The 16,567-nt window shown below is 49.6% G+C and overlaps 1 protein-coding gene across 1 annotated transcript in view; it reads right to left on the bottom strand.

Annotated features, from left to right (window-relative positions):
- LRRN1 (leucine rich repeat neuronal 1) overlaps positions 1-15,628 on the bottom strand; it is a 69,878-nt gene extending 54,250 nt beyond the window's left edge. The window contains exon 1 of the mRNA XM_086939206.1: positions 15,406-15,628. The gene's annotated coding sequence lies outside the window, so the exon portion shown is untranslated. The remainder of the gene's footprint in view (positions 1-15,405) is intronic.
- Between the last annotated feature and the right edge of the window lie 939 nt (positions 15,629-16,567).

The following is a 16,567-nucleotide window of genomic DNA, read 5'->3' as shown; positions in this document are numbered from 1 at the left end:
TAGCAGCAGACTTCCAGACATTGCAGCACACCGTGAGAGGAATCAGCAGACTTCCATACATTGGGGCGCTCTGTGAGAGTTAGCAGCAGACTCCCAGATATTGCAGCACACTGTAAGAGATAGCAGCAGACTTTGAGACATTGCAGCACACTGTGAGAGGTAGCAGCAGACTCCAAGACATTGCAGCACACTGTGAGAGGAATCAGCAGACGTCCAGACATTGTAGCAAACTGTGAGAGGAATCAGCAGACGTCCAGACATTGCAGCACACCGTGAGAGGTAGCAGCAGACTCCAAGACATTGCAGCACACTGTGAGAGGAATCAGCAGACGTCCAGACATTGTAGTAAACTGTGAGAGGAATCAGCAGATGTCCAGACATTGTAGTAAACTGTGAGAGGAATCAGCAGATGTCCAGACATTGTAGCATACTGCGAGATGTAGCAGCAGACTCCCAGACATTGCAGCACACTGTGAGAGGTAGCAGCAGGCTCCCAGACATTGTAGCACACTGTGAGAGGTAGCAGCAGACTCCCAGACATTGCAGCACACTGTCAGAGGAATCAGCAGACGTCCAGACATTGTAGCACACTGTGAGAGGTAGCAGCAGACTCCCAGACATTGCAGCACACTGTGAGAGGTAGCAGCAGACTCCCAGACATTGTAGCACACTGTGAGAGGTAGCAGCAGACTCCCAGACATTGCAGCACACTGTGAGAGGTAGCAGCAGACTTCCAGACTTTGTAGCACACTGTGACAGATAGCAGTGGTCTCCCAGACATTGCAGCACTCTTTGAGAGATAACAACAGACTCCTAGATATTGTAGCACACTGAAAGAGATAGGAGCAGACTCCCAGACATTGCAGCACATCGTGAGAGGTAGCAGCAGACTCCCAGACATTGAGACACACTGTGAGAGATAGCAGCAGAATCCCAGAAATTGTAGCACAGTGTGAGAGGTAGCAGAAAACTTCCAGACATTGTACCACACTGTGCGAGGTAGCAGCAGACTCCCAGACATTGCAGCGCACTGTGAGGGGTAGCAGCAGACTCCCAGACATTGCAGCACACCTTGAGAGGTAGTAGCAGACTTTCAGACATTGAGGCACTTTGTGAGAGTTAGCAGCAGACTCCCGGACATTGCAGCACACTGTGAAAAGTAGCAGCAGACTCTCAGACATTGAAGCACACTGTGAAAATTAGCAGCAGACTCTCAGACATTGCAGCACACAATGAGAGGTAGTTGCAGACTCCCAGAGATTGCAGCACACAATGAGAGGTAGTTGCAGACTCCCAGAGATTGCAGCACAACTTGAGAGGTAGCAGCAGACTCCCAGACATTGCAGCACACAATGAGAGGTAGTTGCAGACTCCCAGAGATTGCAGCACAACGTGAGAGGTAGCAGCAGACTCCCAGACATTTCAGCACACACAGAGAGGTAGCAGGAGACTTCCAGACATTGCAGCACACCGTGAGAGGAATCAGCAGACTTCCAGACATTGCAGCGCTCTGTGAGAGTTAGCAGCAGACTCCCAGATATTGCAGCACACTGTAAGAGATAGCAGCAGACTTTGAGACATTGCAGCACACTGTGAGAGGTAGCAGCAGACTCCAAGACATTGCAGCACACTGTGAGAGGAATCAGCAGACGTCCAGACATTGTAGCAAACTGTGAGAGGAATCAGCAGACGTCCAGACATTGCAGCACACCGTGAGAGGTAGCAGCAGACTTTCAGCCTTTGAGGCACTTTGTGAGAGTTAGCAGCAGACTCCCAGACATTGCAGCACACTGTGAGAGGTAGCAGCAGACTCCCAGACATTGCAGCACAGTGTGAGAGGTAGCAGCAGACTCCCAGACATTGCAGCACACTATGGGAGGTAGCAGCAGACTCCCAGACATTGCAGCACATTGTGAGAGATAGCAGCAGACTCCCAGACGTTGCAGCACACCGTGAGAGGTAGAAGATGACTCCCAGACATTGCAGCACACTGTGAGAGGTATAAGCAGACTCACAGACACTGCGAGACATAGCAGCTTCCATACATTGCAGCACACTAACCACTAGAAGCCTCTAAAGATACTGAAACACACAAAAAGTACTAAAAGCCTCTACATCCACTGTAGCAGACTGTGAGATGTAGCAGCAGACTCCCAGGTATTGTTGCACACTACGAGAGGTAGCAGCAGACTCAGACATTGCAGCACCCTGTGAGACTTAGCAGCTTCCATACATTGCAGCACACTAACCACTAGAAGCCTCTATAGACACTGTAGCACACGGTGGAAGTTGGCAGACTCTTAGACAATGTAACATGAACAGAAGGCTAGAACCTCCCGGGCATTGTAGCACACAGTGAAGGCTAGAACCCCCCAGGCATTGCAGCACACAATGAAGGGTAAAACCCCCTGGCATTGCAGCACACAGTGAAGGCTAGAACGCCCCAGGCATTGCAGCACACATTAAAGGCTAAACCCCCCAGGCATTGCAGCACACAGTGAAGGCTAAAGCTCCCAGGCATTGCAGCACACAGTGAAGGCTAGAACCCCCCAAGCATTGCAGCACACAGTGAAGGATAAACCCCCTCGGGTATTGCAGCACACAGTGAAGGGTAAAACCCCCAGGCATTGCAGCACACAGTGAAGGCTAAAACTCCCAGGCATTGCAGCACACAGTGAATGCTACAACCCCCAGGCATTGCAGCACACAGTGAAGGCTAAAACTCCCAGGCATTGCAGCACACAGTGAAGGCTAAAACTCCCAGGCATTGCAGCACACAGTGAAGGCTAAAACTCCCAGGCATTGCAGCACACAGTGAATGCTACAACCCCCAGGCATTGCAGCACACAATGAAGGCTAAAACTCCCAGGCATTGCAGCACACAGTGAATGCTACAACCCCCCCAGGCATTGCAGCACACAGTGAAGGCTAAAACTCCCAGGCATTGCAGCACACAGTGAAGGCTAGAACACCCAGGCATTGTAGCACACAGTGAAGGCTATAACCCCCAGGCATTGCAGCACACAGTGAAGGCTAAAACTCCCAGGCATTGCAGCACACAGTGAATGCTACAACCCCCCAGGCATTGCAGCACACAGTGAAGGCTAAAACTCCCAGGCATTGCAGCACACAGTGAAGGCTAGAACACCCAGTCATTGCAGCACACAGTGAAGGCTAGAACCCCCCAGTCATTGCAGCACACAGTGAAGGCTAGAACCCCCCAGGCATTGCAGCACACAGTGAAGGCTAAAACGCCCAGGCATTGCAGCACACAGTGAATGCTACAACCCCCCAGGCATTGCAGCACACAGTGAAGGCTAAAACTCCCAGGCATTGCAGCACACAGTGAAGGCTAACCCCCCCCCCCCCCCCAGGCATTGCAGCACACAGTGAAGGCTAAAACCCTCAGGCATTGCAGCACACAGTGAAGGTTAGAAACCCCTGGCTTTGCAGCACACAGTGAAGGCTAGAACACCCAGGCATTGCAGCACACAGTGAAGGCTAGAACCCCCCGGCATTGCAGCACACAGTGAAGGATTGAACACCCCGGCAGTGTAGCACACAGTGAAGGCTAGAACCCCCCAGGCATTGCAGCACACAGTGAAGGATAGAACCCCCCAGGCATTGCAGCACACAGTGAAGGCTAAAACTCCCAGGCATTGCAGCACACAGTGAAGGCTAAAACCCCCAGGCATTGCAGCACACAGGGAAGGCTAGAACCCCCCCGGCATTGCAGCACACAGTGAAGGCTAGAACCCCCCGGCATTGCAGCACACAGTGAAGGCTAAAACTCCCAGGCATTGCAGCACACAGTGAAGGCTACAACCCCCCAGGCATTGCAGCACACAGTGAAGGATAAACCCCCCAGGTATTGCAGCACACAGTGAAGGCTACAACCCCCAGGCATTGCAGCACACAGGGAAGGCTAGAACCCCCCGGCATTGCAGCACACAGTGAAGGCTAGAACCCCCCGGCATTGCAGCACACAGTGAAGGCTAAAACCCCCAGGCATTGCAGCACACAGGGAAGGCTACAACCCCCCAGCCATTGCAGCACACAGTGAAGGCTACACCCCCCCCCCCAGGTATTGCAGCACACAGTGAAGGCTAAAACCCCCAGGCATTGCAGCACACAGGGAAGCTGCTGCCTCCCAGACATTGCAGCACACTGTGAGGGATTTCTGCCTCCACAACACTGCAGGACAGTTAAGGCTAGGATCCCCAGACACTGCTGCACACACTTAAGGTTAGAAGCCTCCCAAGCATTGCAGCATGCAGTGAAGCTGCAACCTCCAAGATATTGCAGAATGAAGTATACACTAGCAGAGGGCACAGACACTGCAGTCTCCCAGACACTGCAGCACACTGTGAGGGGTTGAAGTCTCCTCTACACTGCAGCACACCGTTAAGGCTGAATAACCCCCAGACACTGCTGCGCCCAGTTAAGGCTAGAACCGCCCAGACACTGCAGCAACACTTAGTGAAGCAGAGAAACCTCTCAGACAATGCAGCACACAGAGTCCACACATTCATGTGTGCACCCCATATCCATATGTCTAACTTTATTACCTGTACCCATCACCATAATGTGTCCTCAGTCTGAGACACTTTGTCACCTGTACCCTTCACTGCAATGGGTCTTTTATGTGGCAACCAGGGACTCCCAAAGCTTCACTCCAGACACTGCCCTCACTTGCATCTACCTTTATCACCTAGGCCCATCACCCCAATGCCTTGGCAGGAGCATCGCTCGCAGGCCAAGGTCCATCCTGGGGATATCAAGCAGCAGAATCTTCTGTGCGTTCTCTTTTTTAGATAACAGTTGTTAGAGGTGATCAGCTCGCGTTCAATCTACTTGCGACCCTCATCTACCACTATGGGCATCTAAGGGCTTGGTATTTAGCCTCCTCCCTTATTCTCCTTCTCTGCCACCTCCTTTGAGAACATGATCTGTTTTGGGTTTTCATACCATCTCTTCTTTGACAATACACATATACTGTCCATCTTCCCACCCTTTAAACCCAATACTGCAGGAATCCAAGAACCAGCTCTGAACTCACTCAAATATCACTGATATAAATGTGTTACCTGAAGGTAAGCGCAGCTAAAACCAAACCAACTCTACACCTGCCACATCACCGAGTTTCCACCTTCATTCTCTTACTGACGCCACCCCCGCCCCTCCGACTGCACTCTTGGTGTCCACTATGACAGCAACGTGCCAGCCTCCCCATTTCACCTCTATTTCCATCTGCTTAACAACAGGGGTGTCTCTTATTGCATATCCAACATGATTCACCTATGTATGCTTTTCCTTCTCAAAGTGCACATCACAATAGAAATAAAAAGCAACCCCTGACAAAACCAATATGCTTGGATTAGCAAGCATTTAATATTGTTTAATTACTTTTGGTAAAGATAAGTACAATGGATTAAAGGTGTAAAAGTAATAAAAAGTAATAATGATGCCGTCTAAAAAATGTCATGCATGTGTTAGTATTTGTAATGTATAGGTTTGTAAATACATACATAAAAGCATGGTGGGGAATAAGTTACAGTTACTCGCGATAACTATATCTGGTGAATTTCAGTAGTTTTGTATGTATTAAACGGTTTGTTTTAACTAGTATTTTCACCTAACTATGACATCCCTTTAAACTTTGTTTTTTTCAGTGAATCAATATATCGATCTATCTATATCTATATATAAATATACGTATAAATATATGTATCATATATCAATATATATATATATATATATATATATATATATATATATATATTCATTATAATTATTATTATTGCTAAAGCTGTCTCTAGACCTCCTAATCAAATCTGAGGTTTCTGGTATGGATTACCAAGTGGTCCAATATGGAAGCGATTCTGAAACTCAATTGTCAGGCTCTTGCATAATATCTCCAAAAAGGTTTTGCAAACATTTCAGTCCCCCTTCAGCCTTGTCCTTGCTCCCGAGATTGATGACTGATACACCATCTGTCATACCCTTCTTCAAACCTTCTCCTCTTGGGTGCAGTCACCACTGTGAAGTTCCTTACTGAGTTAGACAGAAGTTACACTGACACAAGTACCTACTGATTTGAGACTCTTCTTATTCCAAAGAAGCACTTTCTTCTTCCATTGTGCATCTCTCCAAACTCCCAAACCTTTTGTCCCCAGTCATGCGTTGATTGATTCCGACAGCGTTTGGGTCGGTGCCAAAAGCCCTTTCCTTCTCACTGTCCCTAGTACACCAATAAAAAAAACGTATTCCATCTCCTTCCTATGATACATTTTGGCTTCTTCCTTCTCAGTCTTTGTTTTCCTCTACAGACCACCTTCCCTGAAATACCCAGATTTCCCAAATATAAGGTCATCTGTTTCTTCTACTGAGGTTTCTTAGATCTTCAAATAAAACGCCACAATATCATCTCCCATCATGACTGGTGTTACTTCCCAAACATAACTTCTTGGATGTGCGGATCACAGCTATTTGCTTCCATACTACGAAGACAGACACCCATCCTCAAGAAAAGTGCCAGAGGGTGGAAAGGAGGGTGGTAAGAAACACACAGGTTCTATAAACCCCTATCCGCCTCCTTGTTCAAAGGTTGACATCCTCTCTCAAGAGCAGGGGTACAGGTTGGGAAGGAGGGGTGGTAAAAACCATCGTTCTGTACTCAATCTAGGCACCTGCATAGTCCAGAGGTATACACCCAACCTCAAGAGCAGCGGTGCAGGAGAGGAATAAGGTAGGGGTAGAGACTGATAGCCTGTACATATCTGCATCACTCTATCGGCCCTCATGCTACAAAGGCAGAGATCCCTCTGGGCTCTGAACACTTATTAGAGGCTGGAGTTCTTGCCAATATACCTCAACTGGGACAACTCTTGGGGGAGAGAACTTGAAAGGTCAGAGCTACCAAAGGTGGCAGGTGATACAATCGATTAGGGAAGGAGCAAGCACATATGGATCTTGTATTGTATTGTACTGTTACCCACACTCAGTCTCAAGATGTATACCCAGCGCCCAATGGCTTCCCAGTGCTACAAATAAAATGTGTTTTTCTTAGGTGCTAAGTTACTGACCTGCTTAAAAACAGATCTCTTCAACCTCGGACCTGCTCAGCACTATTGACAACTGCTCAGTATATGAACAGAAAATACCCCAAACAAAAGCAGAAGAAAGATTATTAAAACACAAACAGGAAAGAAATGCCATTTCGGACACCTGATAATTTTCAGGGTAAATGGTCAACTCTGTCCCAAAGCGTCCAATAAAAACAGCTTTCCGCACTTGCGAGATTCGCAGATCCATGCGCGAGTAGATCATGCAATCCGAGTGTTTGCTTTGCATTCTGGGATTTGCAGTAGTATTGAACCTCTTACTTACCCGTAATCTTCATTAGTGCAAACCGGAAGCTCTTTGTCCTAGCCCTAATGTTTGAGGCTCTGTTCTTTCCATCAACACCCTCACACATCGAGAATCCTGTAATATAGTCCTTCTTTTTTTCTATACCTACTCTTAAGGCCATCTTCCTGTCTGATTCAGAATAAGGAAGATGGCCCTAATTACTAATAGGTTCATTACCTCCTTATCGTCGCTTCTCATCCTAGTACTAATGTTTGAGGCTATAAACAAGCCTGTCTCGCACCGAGGACCTTCACACAAGACTTTGTCCGCCAAAAAATATACCCAGTCCAACAAACCACAGAAATTCTCCACAAATACTTCATTGCAGCTTTCAATGTCCCTCTAGAAATTCAAGGGATCAACTGTATCATCTTCCAATCTATAATGTGCCACAAAAGTGTTTGGAATGAACCAAGTGGCTGCTGTACATGTCGCCTGTAGAGACACTGTGTAAAGACACTGTGCAAAGTAATGGGGTAACTCAGTATCCATCAGAACCTGGGCATACAAGCTATAAACAAAAATTGGTTCTGTTGGGTGGACAACAATTTCTTTGTTACGAAGAAATTGTTGTCCACTCAACAGAACCAATTGTTGTGTATAGCCTGTAGAGACACAGCAGCTGACTCTGCTCAGGATGTAGAAACTGCCTTGGGAGGGCGTCCTTGCAAGCCTTTGGAGACACACCCAGCTGAAACACAGGCCTGAGTTAGTTTTACCCACTTCCTAACTGCAACTTTCTTTTCATTTATCTGCCGCCCCATGAACTACAAATAAAGTGATCAAGAAGTGTATTTTGGACAAATCAATTAGTAACGCTATCCATGTCCAATGACTCAGGAGCCCCCCCTGATTTTGCTCTATTGTCCATAACTGGCAGTATAACCTCATCCGACCAGTGAAACGGCTTCTGGGTATTAGGTCGAACGTTGGATCGGGCCTCCACACAGTCCCAATCTGGAATTGCACATAGCACCCAAACCTATTACCTGATGTTATTGATAATAAAAAAGTCACCTTCGGCGAGACCCATCCATAGACTCCAATGGTTCAAACATTTTTCTGATCAAACCCTTAAGACATTCAGATAAATCAAATCCCACGTAGCCCTAAGAGAATGGGCCACTGTTCTTTTTAAAATAAAAGTCCTCAGAAGTTTGAAAACTAAAAGAAGAATCTTAGAAATATTTGCAGATGGCTCTTTCAAACCCTCTAATCTCTTCCCACTGAAGGAACCGCATCGAAGGAGGTAGACTTAACACAAAACCATCCCTCAAAGAATCTCAAATATGGAATTAGTCACAAAACCTTATAATCGACCACCTTCCTTTGGCACCAATATTGGAAATGTCTCCAGTACCTTTGCATAAAGGAGAGTTGTAGATGTCCTACAGGCCTGGGTATCAAAGGCTGCCTCCTCTGAACACCCCGAGTCCTGGAGGGCTGCCCTTCAATCTCCTTGCAATGTCACGTAAAGACCGCCACTCTGCCAGTGACAAAGATGGCGACTGAAAAGGCCATGGTTGAAGAGTAAGCAAAAACCTTCCACATACGGGCCGGGGTCAGTAATAGCAGGTGCCTGGGGACAGAGATGGCCCTTAAGAGCAGATGTAGAAAGTAAAGAAGGACTACTCCGTGGTTTACTGTAGGTGAGCGGCACTGAGGAGGAGAGCAAAGCTCCAAACATTAGGAGTGGGACGAGGAGCTATTATGGCGAAGTAAAATCCTATTATAAAATCAAAATCACAAGCTCAGGAAAAACAAAAAAAACGAAATATGTTGAGTTATTCGAGCATGGACCGGGCAAACAGCGGAAGTGCAACTTGCGCGAATATTCGGCGTAAAAGTGCTTCTTTCGTGGAAATCCAATCCAGCAAGCAGTGGGTTGGTGCGTTTAAAGCAGATTACATATGCGACGTCCAGAACTTGTAGCGTTGCTAGTGTGTCATGGGCCCTAGTGCAAGGAAGGAAATGGGTCTCTTGGCTGCTGTTTGAACTGGGAAAAACAGCAATATTAAGTGTTCAGTGGTTCCTGGTGTCACTGCACCTGCTGCACCAATGGAAGGCTACGCCCCTGTACGGAACACAAATAAAGCACAATCATGTACAGGAGTGCCTGTGTTGTATTTGGGGAAAGGGGTTTGCCAGGTTTAGGACAGGGCAAAGGGAGAGGGCACGCACCGCGGATCCTTTCTGAGGGTCTTTGTTCCCCGAACCCCTTGTCTTCGGGCTCGGCTCCCAGTGAATAGGCGGCCCGGGACATCTGCCAGCAGCAGGCCTGCATTAGCATGCCAATCAGGGGTCTCTGGGGGTGGCGGGGCCGCGCGCCAGACGACGAGCCCTCTGCCAGGGCGCAGACAAAGCGCCTATTCTGCCCCAGAGGACACTGACAAGTGGCGTTAACTCTCTGTACAGCCACACGACAGGCTCCCCCGGCCCCTCCCCCGCACAGATTGCGAGGGTGGAGGGGGGTGCCCCGGGCGTGTTTAGAGAACTGAATGAGAGGTGTCTTTAAGGCAGCATGTCATTGCAGCTTCAGACCCCGCGGCGCCTCGGAGCTAGTTTTCGGGGCTCCAACCTTACAAGGCAATAGACTGTCCATGGTGTGAAAGAACATATCTACCCTGCTTTTTCCCCTGCATGAATCAGGCCAGAGAACACATTCCACCAAAGCCCTAAAAGATACCTTGACCCAGGAACACTATGGTTTCCGCTGTACAGTTCTAAAGCTTCCTTATCCGATGTGCAAACACCATGGGGCTACAAAACACAGATTTATTTTCCATTTATGTTAAATTTTATGTAGCGCGAACATGAGCCAAAGATATCAGAGGCTCTGAGCGCTTTACAACAATAGCAGGGCACATGGGTTGCTTCGAGTTCCAGTAATTAAACTCGGAGGTTTACCTCGGAAGCTGCGCGCAGGATTTACCTCACGAGACAATTTCCCTAAAGTTGAGAAGATGAACGAAACCGGGACGGGCACTGCCCCACATTTCAGCATCGTATTTATATAGCGCTTCCTACCCCTGACGATGCTTCAAAGCGGTTTTCGGCGAGCATTATGCTACTCCGGAACCCAAATTTATGCAAAGATTCTAAAAGAAAAACTCTTGAAGAGACTGCGCATCACCTGTGCGTAACCAACAGGCCACGCGGTAAGACCGACTCATCCTTTCAACCTGTGGTGCAAAACAGACCTGGGCTATTCGAGCACAAGAAGCGCTTCTCCCCCTTCTGGTTGCAAGTGTCTGCAAAAAAACAACGTGAACTAATACACATCCATCCTAGTGTATAGAGATTTGAATCCGTACATATTTAATTGCAGGGCGTGAAATAAGATACATTCGAGGTTGCTCGGGATGGGTGGTAAGAGTGGAATTTTTGTTTCTAAAATTAAATGTACATTTAGGACAAACAATCAGGCTCCCCGCTTTATAGCCATCATAGTGTGAAACATTTGTAAGCGAACGGTGTTTTCATCCCCAATACAGGTGTGTAGATTCTGTGACGGGTCGGTGGTACCCGTGATAATTAACTCACTGGAGGAGTGAAAGGGGCCACGGGCACCAGAACACCCGAAATCCACAAACGTGTATTGTGTTTCTTAGTTCAAATTGTGGTATAGCGCTCCGTGTGGTTGAGCGAAGCTTCAAAGCGCTTGAAGACACGACAGTATAGAGAGGAGCTCGTGCATCTGTACGTAGTTGCGGCGGATGGGGAAGGCGGGTTAGGGGGCCGCCCACGCGACACCCTCAGCACTGAAAACACCCCGAAGACAACATTTGCAGCGCTATTAATCAACACGAGAACGTGTGAAATTTTTGAGCCGTCTTGCTATAATGTCTGCAGTTTTGTGAAGCCAGCTGCTATGGGTGACGCTGATAATCACGCGCTGTACCATGACACAATCGAAAAGCCTGCACGACCCTTTATGCAAAGTGAGCCCCTCACGTGCCATGCAGCTCATTGCTTACACAAAGAATGCGCGATGCATGCAGGGCAGCTGTCGGGGAGTGTGCCCGCCCCTCCCCCATCAGATGAACATTCTTTCACACACATCCCCATCTGCCTCCCCCGCCCGGAGGGCACAGGGGTCACTCCGCGAGCCGCCCTGGGGTCTGATCCCAGTGACTATGGTCTCTCTCAGCCTGCACAGGGAGGTTGGGTGCAGTGTCGATTCCTGCCTGGCACCGGGCAGTGATGGCCAGAGGGTAAGCAAGACCCTTCCAAGGCAAGGACAGCCCAGTGCCCTCGATGGAAGGCTGCAGACGGAAAGTTCACTTGTAGCCTCTGGGATACCATCTCTGAGGAAGTCAAGCTGAAGGCTACCCATATACTACCAAAAGGCACATGTTGTGAACACTAGTGCCTTGAAAGAGTGCAGCACTTCAGAAGTCTAGGCGCTACGGTGCCAGGAGTTACTAACATTCTCTGGCAGGCCCAGACTAGATACCAAAACATCACCATGGAAGAAATGTTAAAAGCATCGCTACACTTCAGTCCCCGCAACATAAGGGGGAAGGGAGCTTAGCAGCGCTTTATTTGTGAAAGAATGCGCCGGTCCCCAAAACGCTGCTCAGAGGTCCGCGGTCGGTGATTGAATTTCAGCGCAGAGAATACCAAGGCTGCGCAGCCTCGAATCCATCACACGGCTCTTTAATCCACTACCAGGCACTCCCTGCCCCGTATCTCAGCTTGCAGGCTCCTGCTTTCTCCCTTTGCGACGTGTTTTCCGTCTTTCTCTTTCTCCTTCCTTCTGCTGTGTGTGTGTTTCTCTCTCTTGCCCTCAGGGAGATGTTCGAAGAGGAAAAATAAGGGTCTGCCTCCAAAAATGAGCGTCCGTGTCCCCCACCGGCTCAAATTAAGCACTGATTAGGACATGCCGGGGTGATGGCTGCATATAGTTCTCTGAGAGATGTACCGAGTCCGCAACCTGCTGGGTAAAGAACGAAGAGGCAGCAGCTGCCGAGAGGGGGGTGGGGGCATCGAGGTACAGTGGACTATAATGTGTTCCATAACATGCAATAAACCTTCCTTTGGGTGAGGGCGTGAGTCCAGTGCGGTTACCGGAGGAGGTGGCATCTGAGTGCCCCCATCCCCTCCCTTCGGTAGTGAGGGGTTGTCCTTGCAGGGGGGGGGGGGGGGGGCAGGCGGTCGCTGGGCCACAGGAGGGGTGTCTGTAATGTATGCCAGGACGTTAGGAAGAGGACAGGGGGCCGGCCTATTACATTAAAGGGCAGTTGTGGGTGCGCGGGGTGGGGAGAGGGAGTCACAACTGGGAGACACTTTCTTTGGTGTTTCTGAAGGCAACTCAGTGACAAAGTGAAACAAACCCAGCTGTGCTCTGTTCACTATTTTGTGATCGCAGACCCAAATTGTTCCACAAGGTGACAAAATACAAGCCTCCCCCTCCACCACAACCACAAAAGCTGAATATGTCAGAAAACACAGAGGCCTGGACACCAAGGTTACATCTAGGTCACAGACCAGGCACAGCCAACCCAACCATCTGAGAGGCTTGCAGGAACCATCCCTGGCCCCTGTGACCGACACGACAGGTAGCACCTGGTGGAGCGAGTCTCCCCGGAAGGTACCATGGATGCAGGGAACCCCCGGGTTGAAGACAAGCCTCATGTAGCATCCTGTGGGCGGTCAATGAGCCACGTCTGTGCCACAGCGCCTTGAAGAACAACTTCTGATGCTAGCGCGGGCTCCTGCCTTATACCACATGCGAAGAGCAGGGCATCCACCGATCTCAAGTCCAGTGGATTTGAGGCACAGAAACCACATCAAGTAGCAAAGATGACCCTTCAATGACCTCAACAAAATGGTCCCCGAGATCCCTGGCCATTAAACATCGTCATACTTGGTCCTGATGTTCACATGCCAAAGGTCCACAAGTAAACAAATACAGGCCCCCACTTCTGCCTCAACAGCTCCGTGACCTTTGCTATTGGTGTCCTAATGCTCCATAAACACCTGTCTATTGAGTTTTAGACTTTGTAGCAATGACACACAGTGGCGCTTACAGTGCTGCCAAAGCTCTGCAGATGGTTAACAGCATTAGACCATTCACACGAGTTGTGTACAGACATGTTTTCTGGTGTCCTGATGCTCCATAATGTCATATGCTTTCACGGCCGCACACAAACCCCTTGCACTCTTCTTCCTTCACGGGACAAACCACGCGCACACATGCACACGTTTTTAGACAGTTCTTCGTTTAATCACGCTGCCTGGAGGACACCCAAACTTTGTGAAATCTCGATAAAGTGAATATCAGGATTCTCCTCGTAGGCAGGACACACTACCCAACAAGCATATGCTTAATCTGTGAAGATGTTTGCAGCACTAATTGTGGGGGCCCAGGATTTACTTTTCATCCTCACAGTTCGACACAGAGCAAGAGAAAGACAGAGAAGGGAAAGGAAGAGAAAGATGGGAAAACACAGCAAAAAAACAAAAAAAATACAAGAAGCATAAGGCGTGAATGAAAAAGGAGTGAGGTGGAACCAAGACTCGGTACTCGGCAGTGCAGGCATTGTGCAGTGCCGGCGGTGGGCTCCTAAGAAAAACCTTGCGTCCCTGCTTTTATCATGGTTATTATATGCAGCTTGCATTGCTCTGGTCACTGCAGCTCTGAAGCAGTCATCTCAGCAGGGCACATCGTGTTTGAACCAGCGCCTTGATAGCCCCCGGGTGAAGGAGCGCTCTACAAATCTGCATATCATCATACAAGACAAGGTGCTGCTGGAACTAGGACGAAGAACTAAGAAAAGCAAAAAAAGTGAGGGCTTGAACGCATCTCAGCCAATGGAAGTTACTTGGAGGCACAAGCTAGTAAATCATTTTTTTCACTGCCACAACAGAGGAGCCCTATGCAAATGAGCCTCCAGTAGGAACCATCCGGTCCAAACTTCCAGGCCCTGTCTTCAAAAAGGGAAATGCAAGCAATCACAGGCTGGTTTCAACCGTACATGTTCAGTCCTGGGCACAGTGAGGTATGGCACCCATGTCTGAGCATGTCGGTCACACTTACGGAATGTCGCCTAGAAACTGGGCGCCAGCGCAGCAAACGGACAGGCCCAGTGAGCTGTGAACCCCTGTCTGAGGATACGCGTCCTACTTACAGCTTTTCACTTGGAAACCAGAGCGTCCCACGCTGCCCCGCGCACCTCATGAACCGCAGCGCCCAGATACACAGGTAGCTTAGTAGAAGATAACTTGGGCACTGTAGCGCCTATGAGTAGAATGAGGGAGTGGGCAGGCGCGCTTCGCCCCATGCTCGACTGTGCCCCCCGCCGCCAGCCACAGGGACTGACTGAGAGGGTGGGAGGGAGTTTTTTTATTGGTGCCCTCGGTCTGTGGTCCAGGGCAGATGCAGCCCGCTTCTGGAGATGGGGTGCGCCTCTTCCTGCAAAGTATAGGCGGCTCTTGGGTTGTGAAGGTGCAGAGGGGGTGGCGTGGCTGTGTTTATATGGGTGAGGTAGAAGGAGGGCTGTTTCAACTGTTGGAGGGGAAAGGTAGACCGAGTCTCTCTGTTTAGAGGTGCACAACAGAGGGGCTCTTTATTGCTAGGTGCTTAGAGGGACGTTGCGTTGCTGTTGAGGATTGGCTGGTTGTGTGCTGCGAGGGATGTTGTGTTGAAGGGTTCGTCTTGTTCGGGGTCTATATAGTAAAGACAATGAGTCCTGTGTGAATGGCCCCTGTATTGTTTGAAGGGCAGTTCCTACATCGCAGTGTGTGTTTCAAGGTGTTTGGGCAATGTTCACTTGTGAGAAGCTGTGATTTTGAGGGACTGCGCACACACAGTTTTGGGGAAGCGGAGCGTGCAAAGGTAGTAGGGGCCCTAATGCAAGAACGGGGACTTGCCCCTGCCTCCGGGTGCTTAGTAGAACACATACATATCCGTAGCTGCTGTGCCATGAGCCCCTCACACCCCTCGCCCCGGTGCCACTGCACCTGCTGCACTCAGTACTGATGCCTTCTCACCTGCTCTGGCCGCTCCTCCCGCTGAAGCCACACTCTCCTTGTTTGTTCCACTGTCCGCGGAGTGTCCTTTCTTCTATCCCGTGAGTCTCTATGAGCTCCACGTGGACTCCCCCCTCTCCTTTGGGTGAATCTGTCCCCTGAGCGCCTCAGCCGCGTCTTTTCCTGCTCCACACAGCCCGGCTCCCTGCCCCCGGCGCCCCCGGCTTCCCGCTCCGCTCCCTGTGGTCACTCGCCTCGGTCTGAGCTGGTCTCGCGCCCGCACCTGCTCTAAACTGGCAGCCGGGGGCCACGTGACCGCACAGCGCGCCCTCTGATTGGCTCCTCATGCCCCAGCTGCCTTGACTGAGTCGTGAATAAGGAGGGGAAGGGGGAAAGCCATCTGCACCAGCAACAAAGCACGCCTTGGAGGAGGGCAGGAGGGAAGGGGGAGAAGAGGAGAAGGGTAAACAAATGCAGTGGTGAAGCAGGAGAGACAGAGATACGAAGGGCGCTCCGACGTCTCGTCAGGGTTAGTAAGCGCTATATAAAACCAATTACAGCTAGTAGAGAGGAGGTGAGGAAGAAGTAGCGTGGTAGTAGCAGCAGGAAAGGGAGAGTAGCAGAAAAGAAGAGAAGAGGAGGTGAGGGGAAACGAGGGTACAGAGAGAAACTGTGGTGGAATAGTGGCTGCATTTCAGGTTGTGGTGCCAACTTCCAAAGTTCAAAGCAAAGCGCCCGCACTTGTCCATAATTCTTCGATCCTGCATAAGTCACCTTATCTGTCTGCGCATTGATTCCTTTACCTGCCAAAGTTGGAAGCATCCACAACAAGCATTGGCAAAGCCAATACGTTTCACCTATGTGATGTCTATTGGCTTTGTTGGGAGTGGAGTGGCGTGGAGAGACATGGTATGGTGTGGAGTGGCACTGAGTAGAGTGCCATGGTGTGGAGTGGAGTAGCAAGACGATGAGTGGAGTGGAATGCTATGAGTGGAGCAGGTTGGAGTGCACAGGAGCGGTGTGGTATGGAGAGGAGTGGGACCGAGTGAAGTGAAATGGCATTGAGTGGAGTGACTTGGGAGTGGATTGCGGTGAAGGGGAGTGGCATTGACTGGAGTGGAATGGTATTGGGTGGAGTGGAGTGACGTCGTGTAAAATGAAGTGGAGTTGAGTGGCACTGAGC

This window comes from Lissotriton vulgaris, chromosome 9 (assembly GCF_964263255.1).
Source record: "Lissotriton vulgaris chromosome 9, aLisVul1.2, whole genome shotgun sequence".
Classification (NCBI taxonomy): domain Eukaryota; kingdom Metazoa; phylum Chordata; class Amphibia; order Caudata; family Salamandridae; genus Lissotriton; species Lissotriton vulgaris.
Note: the sequence above shows the minus strand (reverse complement) of the source record. Positions and strands in the feature narration are given on the sequence as shown.